This window comes from Myodes glareolus, chromosome 3, assembly GCF_982192425.1.
Source record: "Myodes glareolus chromosome 3, mMyoGla1.1, whole genome shotgun sequence".
Taxonomy (NCBI): Eukaryota; Metazoa; Chordata; class Mammalia; order Rodentia; family Cricetidae; genus Myodes; species Myodes glareolus.
Genome location: NC_142028.1, coordinates 82,175,060 through 82,189,379, shown reverse-complemented (window position 1 = coordinate 82,189,379; position 14,320 = coordinate 82,175,060).

The following is a 14,320-nucleotide window of genomic DNA, read 5'->3' as shown; positions in this document are numbered from 1 at the left end:
TACTTGGTCTAGGGTAGTTTACTGTCTAAACAACAAAATGCTAATGACTTGATGTCTCTAAGTGTTAAAGCAATTAACTGTTTGAGTTGTCCTTTGAATCATGTTAAGAAGTCTTTTGTTGCCTTTTTCCCCTTTTGTATTAAGGTATAAAAGCATATGGAAAATTAAACATGGACGATTTCAATATTCACTGAAATGCTGTCCTAATACTATTCTATGGTTTCTGCTTTATTATTTTTCATGTGTCTTTGTATTCTTTACTTGTATTTCTAAATCCCTACACCCTTACTCTGGCAAGGAGTGTTTTTGCTGAGGCTGATTCTTGACAGTGTAACTTGTGTATGTGCTGTGGGACAATGGTCTTGTACCCTGTAAAGATTTCTGTATTTAATAAAACTATGGGCATTTTAATTTGGCTTGATCTGACCTAATTGGATTTCTTTGTTCCGGCAGAGCTGCCTGTCTTAGGATTTTTTCCTAACAAGTTTTACTGGTTTAATAAAATGCCGATTGGCCAGTAGCCAGGCAGGAGGTATAGGCGCGGTGACCAGAGGCTCAGTCTGCAGCCATCATCTAGACACAGAGGAAGCAAGATGAGACTGCCTTGCTGATAAAAGGTACCAAGCCCACGTGGCTAACACAGACAAGAATTAGGGGCTAATATAAGTTAAAAGAATTAATAAGAAGCCTGAACTAATAGGCCAATCAGTTTACAATTAATGGGGACCTCTGTGTGTTTCTTTGGTACTGAATGGCTATGGGACTGGGCAGGACAGAAACTTCTGTCAACATGTGTGCAGGTGCTTACAAGCCAGATAAAGGTGTCAGATTGATTTCCCTGGAGCTGAAGTTACAGGTAGCTGTAGGCCATAAGGAGTGGGTGCTGGGAAATCTAGGCTCTCTTGCAAAAGTAGCAAGTGTTCTTCCCTCTGAACATCTCTCCAGACCCCCAATTCTACAAAACTTATAGTTACATTGACTGGGTAAACTTACCCTCAAATTATTATAGAAGTAGATATCTGAACCTTCCTTCACTCTTAAAACAATGCTCCAATAACTTGTGGACAACTGCCTGAACTTATAGGCAACACTAAGATTTTTACAGGGGATGCATTTTTCCAGTTCACCAAATTGTTCCTCAATAAAATTCTTTTTTAAGAATAATTGTTTATTTATTATGTATACAGTATTCTGGTTGCATGTTTTGCCTGAACACCAGAAAAGGGCACTAGATCTCATAGTAGATGGCTGTGAGCCACCATGTGGTTGCTGGAGATTGAACTCAGGACCTCTGGAAGAGCAGTCAATGCTCTTAACCTCTGAACCATCTCGCCAGCCCATCAATAAAATCTTCATGAGGAATGAGTAAAATAATTTTTGAACAAAAAGAATGTGTTGTCTGAACATGATGGTCCAGGCCTTTAGTCTCATCAGATGTAGTCAGAACTCTATGAGTTCAAGGCCAGCCTTGTCTACATAGTGAATTTCAGGTGAGCCAGGGCTACATAGTGAGACCCTGTCTCCAAAAGAGAAATGGAAGAGGTGGTCAACATGTTTCCTTCCACATTTTGCCTTGTAGGAAACTGAGAGTTAAGTTTTACTTTAAACATATATAGATTTTTCTGTTTTATAAATTGTTATGCCAATTATTCATCTTGACTTCTTACTGTATTTTTAAATGTCTTCTTTAAGTTTGGTTACATTCCAGACATAAAAAGTATTGGTGAGTGGGGAGATGGCTCAGTCAGTAAAGTGCTCATTACACAGAGCAGAAGAACTTGGGTTTGGAGTCCAGCAACCATGACAACAGCAGAGTTCTGCAGCATGCACCTGTCATTTCAGCACTGTGGTGGCAGAGATGGACTCCCTGGGCTTGCTGGCTAGCCAGTTTAGCCAGCAAACAAGCTCCGGCTTTAGTGAGAGACCATACTTCAAAAATTCAGGTGAGTAGTAACTGAGGAAGATCCTTCACATCAACATCTGACCTCTGCATGTGTGCATGCACATACATACACACACACATATGCACGCACACGCACACACACACACACACACACACATGTGCGTGTGCATACATACTCATGTATATACACCTAGACTCACATATGCACACATACAACCATGCAAAGAATGTCATATGTGTTAAAGACAATGTGCTACCTTCACCATCATAATCCAGAAAGAAGAGCTCAATATTTATTATGATCAATTAACATTTCTAGTTACAGAAAATACTATCCATTTTCCAAATGGACCATGTGGTGGTTTTTTTTTCTTTAGACCTATGTTTTCAATTTTAAGCTGCATAGCTAACTCATTCTAAGGCATTGATTTGGACATGGCATTACTTTTCAGTACAAGCAAGTCTTATAACAGATGTCAAGACCTAACAGTAACTCTTTGCCATAAAATGAAAGTCCAGGCAAAGACACTATATTCCATATTCAATAACCAAACACTAGCTGCAATAAACAAAGCTACAAAGAGAAATTTCTCTGATCAAAAAAAAAATGTAGCGGTCATTGAAGCGCCTCCAGAGACTCATTTCTTCCCCCCAAAAGAGGCAAATCTTAGTGGACTATGTACTGAACTGCGTTCTGATTCTGCATCTTGACATCTACGTTGGGGAGATGCTTAGAGCTAATGAGTTAAAATAATTAAATCTTGAAAGAGCTATTAAATATTTGTTATTAATCCTGTGAGAATAAAACCAAACTTCTTAATTCTCAAAATAGAACACCCACTTTATTACCTGTGCATGTTCCATGTAAAATATACTGAGTTCCTTTGAGAAATAAGTGACTTTGTATCCTTGCCAGATCCTTGTCTTAAACCGATGGCTATCTGACCCTTTGAAGTCAGTGTGGGCAAATGAAATCTGAAGTATTAACTACGCAATAAGTAAATATTACAAGCTGTAAATGACCCTCTAGAAAGCGTATTAGTATGACAATAGGTTTCTATTTCTAAAGAAATGACTCTGGGGGTGGGGAGAAGATGGTAGATTAGAGATGCCAGAACTTTCCTAGGTCTCCAGAATCTGGAATAAAATCTCAGGCACGGGACTGCGGTGAGGCAAGGATGGCGTGGAAAGAGGCAGGACGGCAGTAAACAACAGACAGACAAGGTGAAATCCAGACCTACTGCCCCGCTCCCCACAGCACGGAAGTGGGGAAGTGAGGGGAGCAGATAAACCTTCCTAGGCTCCACAGGGGCACAAGGCAGCTCTACAGAAACGCAGGTCAAGAAGCGCTGAAGAGGGAGGTCCTGCGTCTCCTAGCTTGCCCACTACTGCCCTGGAAGGCAACCATTCTTACACTCCTGGCTTTCAGTCAGGGAAAGCAGAAGGCCAATAGTTCCGGACCCCCAGCTAAAGGAGTGATCACTCGGAGCCTGGATGATGCAACCAGTACTCTGATTTATATCCCCCCCCCCCCCCACCTCCGAGACAGATGCACTTGGGCTGAAAATGTGAGTCTTTCTGAAGAGGGAATCTAGGGGTGATTATGTCAGGGCAACTTTTGTTCAAGTTGTGGCAAAAGGAGAGATGATGGCCGTGTGTACTGCCTGGGTCTAGGGCACGCAGGATTACTCTTGACCCTCTGGCACAGATGGCGCCGCCGCCTTGCTGCTTTCTATATTCTCAGAGGGCCCGAGAGACTTGGTGAAAGGAGCTGCAGATCTGGGCTTTCTGGGGCCAAACAGATTCTGTCTGGTGGGAGGTGGGAGGGAGCATCCAGGAGGGCCTGGGTCATGTGATCTTTAGTCTCAGCTGGCGGAAGCAGTGGAGAGGAGCCGTTGTTTGCCCTGTTTCGGCAGGGCTGCACAAGGAGAAACACTCAGAAATTTAGCCTAGACACTGGCACCGGTGGCACGACCCTGCAGGAGGCCAGGGCTTTCCCTACAAATATTCCTTAGTGGCGTGATCCATTTGGATGGACATCAGAGAGAAAGCAGCTGCCCCCTCCGACTCCCAGTGAAGTGCTTAGGGACAGGACGGGGTGGAGGCAGAGACAAACATTTCCACCCCCTTTCTTTTCAGCAAAGAAGAAATAATGACTTTTGTGGGTTCTTTCTGTCTAAATTTGTTTTCTTTCTCATTATTTCTACCATCATCCCACATGTTTGTCTCTTTATCTTTTTTATTGTATCCATTTGTTTTATTTAAAATTATTTTTAGATTTATTATAGCGTAGGAGCGTTTGCCTGCATGTATATATGTGCACTATGTCCGTGTCTAGTGCCAGGAAGAGGATTTCAAATCCCCTGGGACTAAAGGAACAGAAGGTTTTGAGCTGCCACATGGGTGCTGGGAACCAAACTTGGCTCCTCTGAAAGAAAACAAGTGTTCTCAACCACGATGCCGATTCTCCAGCACTACATTCATTTATTTTATTTGTGAGGGGTAGGAGAAGGGTTCAGGCACATGCCGTGGCATGTGGCCTAAGTGTGGAGGTCGGGGGACTGGTGTGGGAGGTCCTTCTGTCTACATGTTGCTTTCATTGGTTAATGAATAAAGAACTGCTTTGAGCCTATGGCAGTGAAGAACAGAACTAGGCAGGGAAAGCTAGACTGTATGCTGGGAGAAAGAAGGGCGGAGTTAGATGCCATGAAGCCGCTGCCTGAGATAGATGGATGTGCTGAAACTTTCTGGGTAGGCCACGACCTCGTGGTGATATACAGAGTAATAGAATGGGTTAAATTAATAAGTAAGAGTTAGCCAATAAGAAGCTAGAGCTAATGGGCTAAGCAGTGATTTAATTAATACAGTTTCTGTGTGATTATTTCTGGGCTGAGCAGCCAGGAACTAACTAGCGGCTTCCTCCAACAGGGGACGGCAAGAAAATCTTTTCAATGTAATCATATCAGAAATTTCCCCAAATCTAGGAAACGGACATGGCCATCCAAGTACATGAGACATTTTGAATCCTAAAAAGATATAACTAGAAAATAACTTCACATCACATTTTAGCTAAACTACCAAGAGTACAGAGCAAAGAAATACTATTGATAGAAATAACTTAAAAATGCCAAATAAACTACAAAAGGACAATTCATCAGAATTACATGAGACTCACAGAAAAAATCCTAAAAGTCATAAAACATAGACTTATATTTTAAGCACAAAGAGTAAATAATTAGGAACAAAAGTTGCTGTATCCAGTGAAGTTATTCTTCAAATCAACAGAAAGGTAAAGAACTCCTAGGATAATCACAAAATAAATCAATTAATGATATTGCAGAAGATATGTAAAGGAATTCACACAGATGAAGAAGAGAGACAGTCACAAGCAGGTGGCTTCCCTAAAGAATAAATTTCACAAGAAGAAAGTATGGACAACTGGGAACTATGAAATAACCGAATTAGGAAGTTCAACACAGTAACACAGGAAACTCCTAAAGCAAATAAGGAAGAAAAGAACAAAGTGTTTGAATCAACCAGAAAACAACAACAAAACACTCTGCACACTTTACAGGAATTAACAAGCCTCTCAATCGCAACTTAAATCTAAACAGCCTTAACTCTCCAATTAAATGTCACAGACTGAGTAAATGGATTAGAAAACAAGGGCCAGTTGTTATTTGTTGGCAAGAAATGAATTTCACTATTTGGCACTGTTTGGGGAGGTTTAGGGAGTGTGATCTTGCTGGAGGAAGTACATCACTTGGGGCAGGATTTGAAGTTTCATAGCCTTGAATCATTCCCAGTTGGCTGTCTCTGTTTCATGCTCATAGTTAACGTTGTGAGCTCTCTAATCTTAGCTTCCTGCTCCAGCTGCTATGTCTGCTGCCTGTTGCCATGGTGTCTTTGCCATTATGGACCCCAAGTCTTCTGGGATGGTAAGTCCAAACATATGATCAGATGATTCTTCTTCTTCTTCTTCTTCTTCTTCTTCTTCTTCTTCTTCTTCTTCTTCTTCTTCTTCTTCTTCTTCTTCTTCTTCTTCTTCTTCTTCTCCTTCTCCTTCTCCCTCTCCCTCTCCCTCTCCCTCTCCCTCTCCCTCTCCCTCTTCTTCTTCTTCCTCTTCCTCTTCTTCTTTTTCTTCTTAATTAATTTATTATGTATACACATACCAGAAGAGGGCACCAGATCCAATGGATGTGAGCCACCATGTGGTTGCTGGGAATTGAACTCAGGACTTCTGGAAGAACAGTCAGTGCTCTTACCCTCTGAGCCATCTCTCCAGCCCCAGACTCTTCTTCTATATGTTATTGTGAGCATGATGTTTTATCGCAGCAATAGAAAAAGTAACTAACACACAGACAGGGGAATGCTAAAGGTGGAGCCTGGTGCACTGAAGACCAGTCTAACAGAGAAAAACAACACCATAATCCTACTTCAACCTAGTCCCTTCTGAACATTGCAAACACTTCTGTTGAGAAAAGAAAGGTAATCTAAATAAAAACCAAATTACATCAATGATCGAATTCCAGATGCACAAACCTCGACACAAAAACCCAAGAAGCATGAAAAATCAAGTCTCTCTCAAAATTGAGCTATCCAACAGTAATGGCTCCCAAGAGAATGACATAAACAAAATCCCTGACAACAAATCCAAACGAATGGTTTTGTGTTCAAAGAAACCAGAGCACACAAATAAACTCCTGAGTTAATTCTGTGAGAATACAAACGGCTGAAGCAAGTAAGAAAGTATTTACAATTCAGAAAGGAGCTAGAAATACTGAAGAAAACCAAACTGAATAGCTCAGTGGAAAGATTCACCAATAGACTAGTTCTGGCGGCCGCCCTCAGTGTGGGATGTGTACCGGGAGAACTAGACTCAAGGTCTCCTCTTCCTCTGGGGCTGCTGGAGCCTGCCACCTGTTTAGCTTCTTCCAGATTTTATTTCCCATCCACCTACAGTGTCCTTTTCTCTATGTCTGCCAGACTCTGTCTCCTACTCAATATACTATTTGTTTTTCTAAGACAGGGTTTTGATCTGTGGCTGAGATGGCCTAGAACTTGGGATCTTTCTGCCTTAGCTTCTCTTGTATGCAGCAGAAGGACGGATGCTCTTTTCATATCCATTCAGTTAGCCTGTGACCTTTTATAGGCTAATTGAGTCCATTGATATTAAGAGATACTAATGACCAGTGATTGTTAATTCCTAATATTATTTGGTTTTGTTGTTTTTGGTGTGTGTGTGTGTGTGTGTGTGTGTGTGTGTGTGTGTGTGTTTCCCTTCTTTGGGATTTTCTGGTGTGGGATTATCTATTGCCTGGGTTTTTGTGGGCACAGCTAACTTCTTCGAGTTGGAGTTTTCCTTCTAGTACTTTCTGTAGAGTTGGATTTGTGGATAGGTGTTGTTTAGATCTGGTTTTGTCATGAAATATCTTGTTTTCTCTGTCTGTGGTTACTGAAAGTTTTGCTAGGCTTAATAGTTTGGCTGGCATCCGTGTTCTCTTAGTGTCTGCAAAACGTCTGTCCAGGACCTCCTGGCTTTCAGAGTCTCCACTGAGAAGTCGAGTGATATTCTGATAGGTCTGCCTTTATATGTTACTTGTCCTTTTTCCTTTGCAGCTCTTAATTTTCTTCCTTCCTTCCTTCCTTCCTTCCTTTCTTTTTTTTTTTTCAAGACAGTTTTTGTGGCCTGTCCTGGAATTAACTCTTGTAGACCAGGCTGGCTGGCCTTGAACTCACAGAGATCTGCCTGCCTCTGCCTCCTGAGTGCTGGGAATAAAGGTGTGTACCACCACTGCCTGGCTCAATATTCTTTCTTTATAGTGATATTTTTAATTGTGTTTTAATAAATAAAGCTTGCCTGAAGATCAGAGTGCAGAGTTAAGCCAGTAAAGGTCAGGGAATGGTGGCGTAAACCTTTAATCCCGGGACTCAAGGCTATCCTGGGCTACACAAGATTGACTCTGTATAAAAGGAGAAATAGAACTCACACAAAGGTGTTCCCAGCACTCAGGAGTCACATGCCTTTAATCCCAGCACTAGGGAGATGGAGACAGGACAGCTATGGTTGAACAAAGAGAGGAATATAAGGCAGGAGGAGACAGGCTCTCATTGCAGTCTGAGGTTTGGTGGAGAGCATTGCAGTCTGCAGTCAGGCTGAGGATAGGATTTCTCATTTGTTTGTCTGGGCCTTGGTAGAGGTAAGAACTCTCTAGTGGCTTGGCTGCTTTGCTTTTCTGATCTTCAGCTTGAACCCCAATAATTTTCTCTGGGTTTTTATTAGTCATGCTACATTTCTTTATTCTGTATGCTTAGTTTTTGATTATTATATGGTGAGAGAACTTTTTTTTCTGTCCAGTCTATTTGGAGTTTTGTAAGCTTCTTGTACCTTCCTAGGCATGTCCTTCTTTAGGTTAGAAAAGTTTTCTTCCATGATTTTGTTGAATATATTTTCTGTGCCTTTAAGCTGAGTTTCTTCTCCTTCTTCTATCCCCACTATTCTTAAGCTTGGTCTTTTCACGGAGTTCCAGATTTTCTGGATATTTTGTATTAAGACTTTGTTGGATTTAACATGTTTTTTTGGCCGATGAATCTATTTCCTCTATTGTATCTTCAACGTCCGAGATTCTGTCTTCTGTCTCTTGTAGCTTGTTGGTGATGCTTGCATCTATAGTCCCTGTTTATTTACTCAGATTTTCCATTTCCAGAATTTCCACAGTTTTTGTTTTCTTTATTGCCTCTTTTTCAATTTTTAAGTCTTAGAGTGTTTCCTTCACTTGTTTGGTTTTTTTCTTGGCTTTCTTTAAGGGATTTGTTGATTTCTTCCAATTTTTTGTTTGTCTTTTCCTTGATTTCTTTATGGGATTTTTCATTTCCTCTTTTAGGGCCTCTATCATCTTTATAAAGTTATTTTAAGGTTGTTTTCTTCTGCTTCATCTGTATTGGAATACCCAGGTCTCTCTGTTATAGAACCACAAGGTTTTAGTGGTACATACTGCTCCTTATGTTGTTGAATGTATTCTTACACTTTGTCAACATCTGGGTTTGGGGTGGTTATAGGTACAGATGTTGATTCTTCCTCCAATTGGTGCAGGTGGAGCCTGTGTCTCCGGGGGCCTCTGCTGACCAAATGTTGGGATCTTCCTCCGACCAGTGTATGTGCTCACCTCAACTTTTCAAGTGCTAGAGTTATCAATATGTTCTGATTTACTTCTAGCAAGACCTTGAGTAAAGTAAAAATACTTTAGTAAGATCCATGTCTAAATTAAAATTTCTCAAATACTCTGAGAGTTCAAAGGCAATAAGGTACATATTTATGATTGACTGCTTTACTATAATCACCTTAATAAATATGATGATGAATCTAATACTTCATAGTGTTAAAATGCTAATAAATAGAAAACCAATTAAAATATTTTCAAGTCAATGGCTGCAGAGATGGCTCAGTGCTTGAAGGTGTTTGCTGCTCTTTCAGAGGACCCAGGTTTAGTTCCCAGCACCTACACAGCTGCTCACAATTGTCTATAACTCCAGTTCTAGGGATCCAACACCCACTTCTGCATGCCTCTCTAAGCACATGGTACACATACATACCTATAAGTATGTATGTATATACTCATCCACCTATGTATATACCTATACGTATGTAAGTATATACTCATGCACCTAAAATAAGACAAATATATATTTTTTAGCTAAAAGTACGTATTTCCAAGGGAGACTAGAATCTTTAGTGGTGAGAATTTAACAAAATGAAAGCAGCATTAGTGCTGTGTTCTACTGTTTCATGTTCCCCTCAGAACCTAGAGCGCGATGACTAATAAGCACATTCACAGAGGTGAGGAACTCTGTTACATGAACATACACATAACCAGTAAACTATTTAATAGTCATACTGTGTAAGAAGGGGAATGGCAAGAAACAAAAGAGAAAGGAAGCAGAAAGAATATACAACTTGAAAGCCTATCGCTTCTGATGGCCCTCCAGCTCACCTCATCTTTTTAGATCCAGAGGGCGGAGAGCAGACCTGAAGGGAAGCTCGCCACTGTTTCAGGACAGCAAGGTGGGGGCTGGAGACATGGTGCAGTGGTTAAAAGCACTGGCTGCTCTTTCAGAGGACCCTGGCTCCATTCCTGTTACCCATATGGTGGCTCGCAACTGTCTGTAACTCCAGTCCCAGGGACCCGACACCCACTTTTAGCCTCGATGGGTACCATACATGCATATGGCACCCAGACGCACATGCAGGCAAAACTCCCCCACACATAAGACACAAATAAATAGATCTTTGGGAAAATGGAAGGTTATAGCTGTGTGCCAAAGGAAACATTTTTGTATATGGAAGAGGAGTGGTATAATTGTTAATTTATCCCATAAACAAGTCTCTGCAAGACCTGCATTGGAGCACTGGACTGAGCTGCCAAAGTCCAGTTAAAGAGAGGGAGGAATGAGAATATGAGCAAAGAGGTCAAGACCATCATGGGTTCACTCACTGAAACAGTCTACCTGAGCTAATGGAAGCTCACCAACTTCCGCCGGACTGGGAAGGAACAAGCATAGGACCAAACTAGTCCTTCTGAATGTGGTTGACAGTCGCATGGCTGGGGCAGACTGAGGGGCCATTTGCAGTAGCACCAGGATTTATTCCTACTGCATGTACTGTTTTTTTCAGAAGGGAACCCATTCTCTTTGGATAGATACCTTGCTCTGCCTAGATATAGTAGGGAGGGCCTTGGACCTTTCACAGAGCAATGTGTCTTATCTGCTCTGAGGATTGAAGTGGGTGGGGTGGGAGGGTGTGTGGAGGGAGTGGGAGGAGGGGGAGGGAGTGGGAACTTGGATTGGTATTTTTTAAAAATCTAATAAATTAAAAAAAAAGAAGTCTCTGCAGTGACTGGGGTATATGAGGCCAACAAAGAAGAAAATCCTGGTACATAGTTTCAATGGCACAATATTACTGATTACTGGCCATTAGACAAGCTACTTGGTCCTAATTCAGAATGATGTTATCTACAGGTTTGTTGTGTATGGCTTTTTTTTCTTTCTTTCTTTTTTCTTTTCTTTTTTTTTTTTTTTTGGTTTTTTTTTTTTTTTTTTGGTTTTTTCGAGACAGGGTTTCTCTGTAGCTTTGGAGCCTGTCCTGGAACTAGTTCTTGTAGACCAGGCTGACCTTGAACTTGAACTCACAAAGATCTACCTGCTTCTGCCTCCCAAGTGCTGGGATTAAAGGCATGTACCACCACCACCCTGGCATGTATGGTCTTTCTTATGTTGAGATATTTTCCCAATATTTTGGGTCTCTTCAGGACTTTTATCAATGACGAAGGGATGTTGTATTTTGTGGAAGGCTTTTCTTGCACCATTAAGATGATGGTGTGACTTTTGTCCCTCAGTGCGTTCATCTGATTTGCAGATGTCCAGCCATCGCTATGTCTGCAGAGATGGAAAAGGGTGTTCCTAGCAAACGAAGCTAGGAAATAAGCAGGCATCGCTTTCCTACTCTCTGGCAACATAGAGTAGAAAGCCAAAAGTCCTCAGAAGAGACAAAGGTCATCCAATTTAGGGAACAACCCATCAAGAGGACATTACAGTTCTAAATATGTATGCCCTGAACATGGCTGCATCCAATTTTATAAGTCAAACACTACTAAATATAAAGCTACAGATTAACCCCAACACAGCAATAATGGATGACTTTAATCCTCCACTGTTCTCCTTTCCCCTTCCCCTCCCTCCCCTCCTCCCCTCCTCCCCCACCTGCCCCTCCCCATCCCTGTCTCTCTGTCTGTCTGTCTCCATCTCTATCTCTCTTCAGCAGGCTCTGGTTACATAGTCAAGGCTGAGCTTCTACCGGAACGCTCTGGCCCAGCTGGCTCAACTTTTCAGTTTGGTTACTGCTTACCGAATGGCATCCTTCTAAAATGCTTTCCACCCAATCGTCCTTCATGTTAAGGCTGTGGTCAAACACTACCTTCTCTACAAAGCTACCCCAGTTTAAACAGTTGGAATTAATTCGGCCTCTCCCCTTCTCATCTCTACAGCTTATCTAAGGCGCCATCAGCCTATCTCTGAGTACCAGCTCCTCACAGAGTCACATAAAACCAGAACTGGAACCTGAAAGGCACTGGCAGCGTGAGAGGCAGTTTGGTCACTTCTCTCTTAATTTCAGCTGGCCTCCTCCCAAGCCCTCCTAAATAAACACACAGTCTAAACCTCAAGGCACAGCTCGCTCGCTCGGTGGACTCCGCTTCAGGGAGAATCCACGAAACCTCACCGCAGTCGGAATGTTTACTCTTACACTCCCTTCCCGGGAGGAAATGAGTTTTCCCAACCATGTTGGTCTTGCCCGCTAGAAGGTAAAGGTGTTCAGAGGTGCGGCTCTGGGTCCTCCACGGTGTCCAGATTGCAATCCTTATCTGCTGTGTTCAAGTAAAAACAAATCCCCTCCAGAATCAGGAGGAGGCTGTTGTGGATGTGTGCGTGCTAAAGCAGAGTCAGCCAGCGATGGGTTTGCCAGCGATGGGTTTGCAATTTATTCGAAATCAAGGGAGAGAAGCACCATTTTAGCATTGAAAAGGATTAAAAATGTACCCCGCGGAGAAGCTTGTGAGCAAGGTCACACGGCAGATGAGTGTTATTGACAGAAGTTTAACCTTTGCTGTAAGAGCTGATTTATTTTTTTTCCTTAAAACTACGTGTGTGTGTGTGTGTGTGTGTGTGTGTGTGTGTGTGTGTGTGTGTGTGTGTGTAGTCCGTGCATGCTTTAGCGCAGGTTTGGAGGTCAGAGGATGACCTGTAGGGGTCTGTTCTCTCCATCAGGAAGGTCCTGGGTATCAGATTCAAGTCATCCGGGTCAGAAACAAGTGCCTTTCTCTGCGGAGGCATCTCACTAGGATTTGTTGGTTTTGTTTTGCTTTTGTTTTAATATTAAAAAAATAAAAAAATATGAGAAAAAAATAAAATTATGTCTTCCTTAGGGTAGGAGAGTCGGTAAAAACTGTGGCTTTATGTCTTCAGGAGACCATAGTGTGCTTGTTGTGGAAACTGTAATTTAACGTGAAGGGGAAGAAGTTATGGCTACTCCGCAATATGATGCTGAAAGGATGACGTGGATGAATCCGAGAACGAGATTCCCTTGCAAGCTGCTTGCTCAAACTCTTACTTCAAGGAATCTCTACCATTTACAGCCCTGTCATGAATCATGAGTCTAACTGAAAGGAGTTTGGGCAGGGGGAAACACTTCCATTATTTTCCCCGCAGGAGAGGCATAAAAGCCTCCAGTGTTCATATTGTTCTCACGGTGCTTCTGGGCTAGGAATAGGAAAGTAATGTCTCTAGAAACGTAGGTGTGTGAGCTAGCTCCAGTCACTGTCATAGATACTCGAGAGGAAGAAATAGAGGGAGGACTGTGTTTTCACTTCATTTCAGGGTCCATGAGTCACTGGGGCCATCGCTGTAGGCCTGTACCACTCCAGAGCAGCAAGGCCCCAGGATGTGGCAGAATGAAACTGCCCAGTTGGTGGGAGTCGGGTGGGTGAGGTGGGGAGAGGGAAAGAAGGAGTGGTATTTTCACGTAAATGCAATGCCAACTTACATTATTTGAATCTGATATAGTAACTTGAATATGATGCTGACTGTAGATCAGATTTATACCTGTGCATTTTGTTTCCATTTCAATTAAAAAAATCCAGGCATCTCTTTTTGAAACCCCACCAGTTATCCAGTTTCAACATTTCATAGGCAACTTCTGATTCTTTTCCAGCGTTTTGGCATTGGCAACTATGTTAGGTAGCTACTTGGAACGCTTACAAAATGTTCTGGAGTCCATCACATGGCTGAGGTTCAGTCTCATTCTCTGCGGGTTGAGAGTGTCAGGTTCAAAGGCCTAAGGCTTGTAGTGTTGCCTGAATAAATTCTGAAGGTGCTGCTTTCTTTCAGTCTCTAAAATAAGTTGAGTAACCATTCCATATGAGCTTGCTTTATCCCTAAGTTCTTTTCCTATTAACAAGCAAGTCTGCATTCTGTGTAATTTGACTTGAGTTTTTGTTGATGTTTTGTTAATAGAGGTCAGGAGAACTGAAGGACTTTCAGTAATATTTGCATTCTGGAAGTCAACTTTGGTAATTTTTTATTTTTTTGAGACCATTTGTCAGGAGTTTCTTCCGTTAAAGCTACTTAAGGGCTCAGCGGCAGAGGGCTGGCTTGGTGCTAGATGAAAAGTGTCCCTTGCAAAGCTGTGTGTGTTGGAGAGAATCCCCAGCCCTTGGTGCTAGTGAGGGGTGACTGGATCATTACACTTCTGTCTTCATCAATGATTTAATCCGTTGATGATCTGTTGGTAAATTCATGGCTAAATGGACTGCGGTGGAGAAAGCAGGTCACCAGGGTGTGTTCCCCTGATGCTTCCTCTGCCTCCCT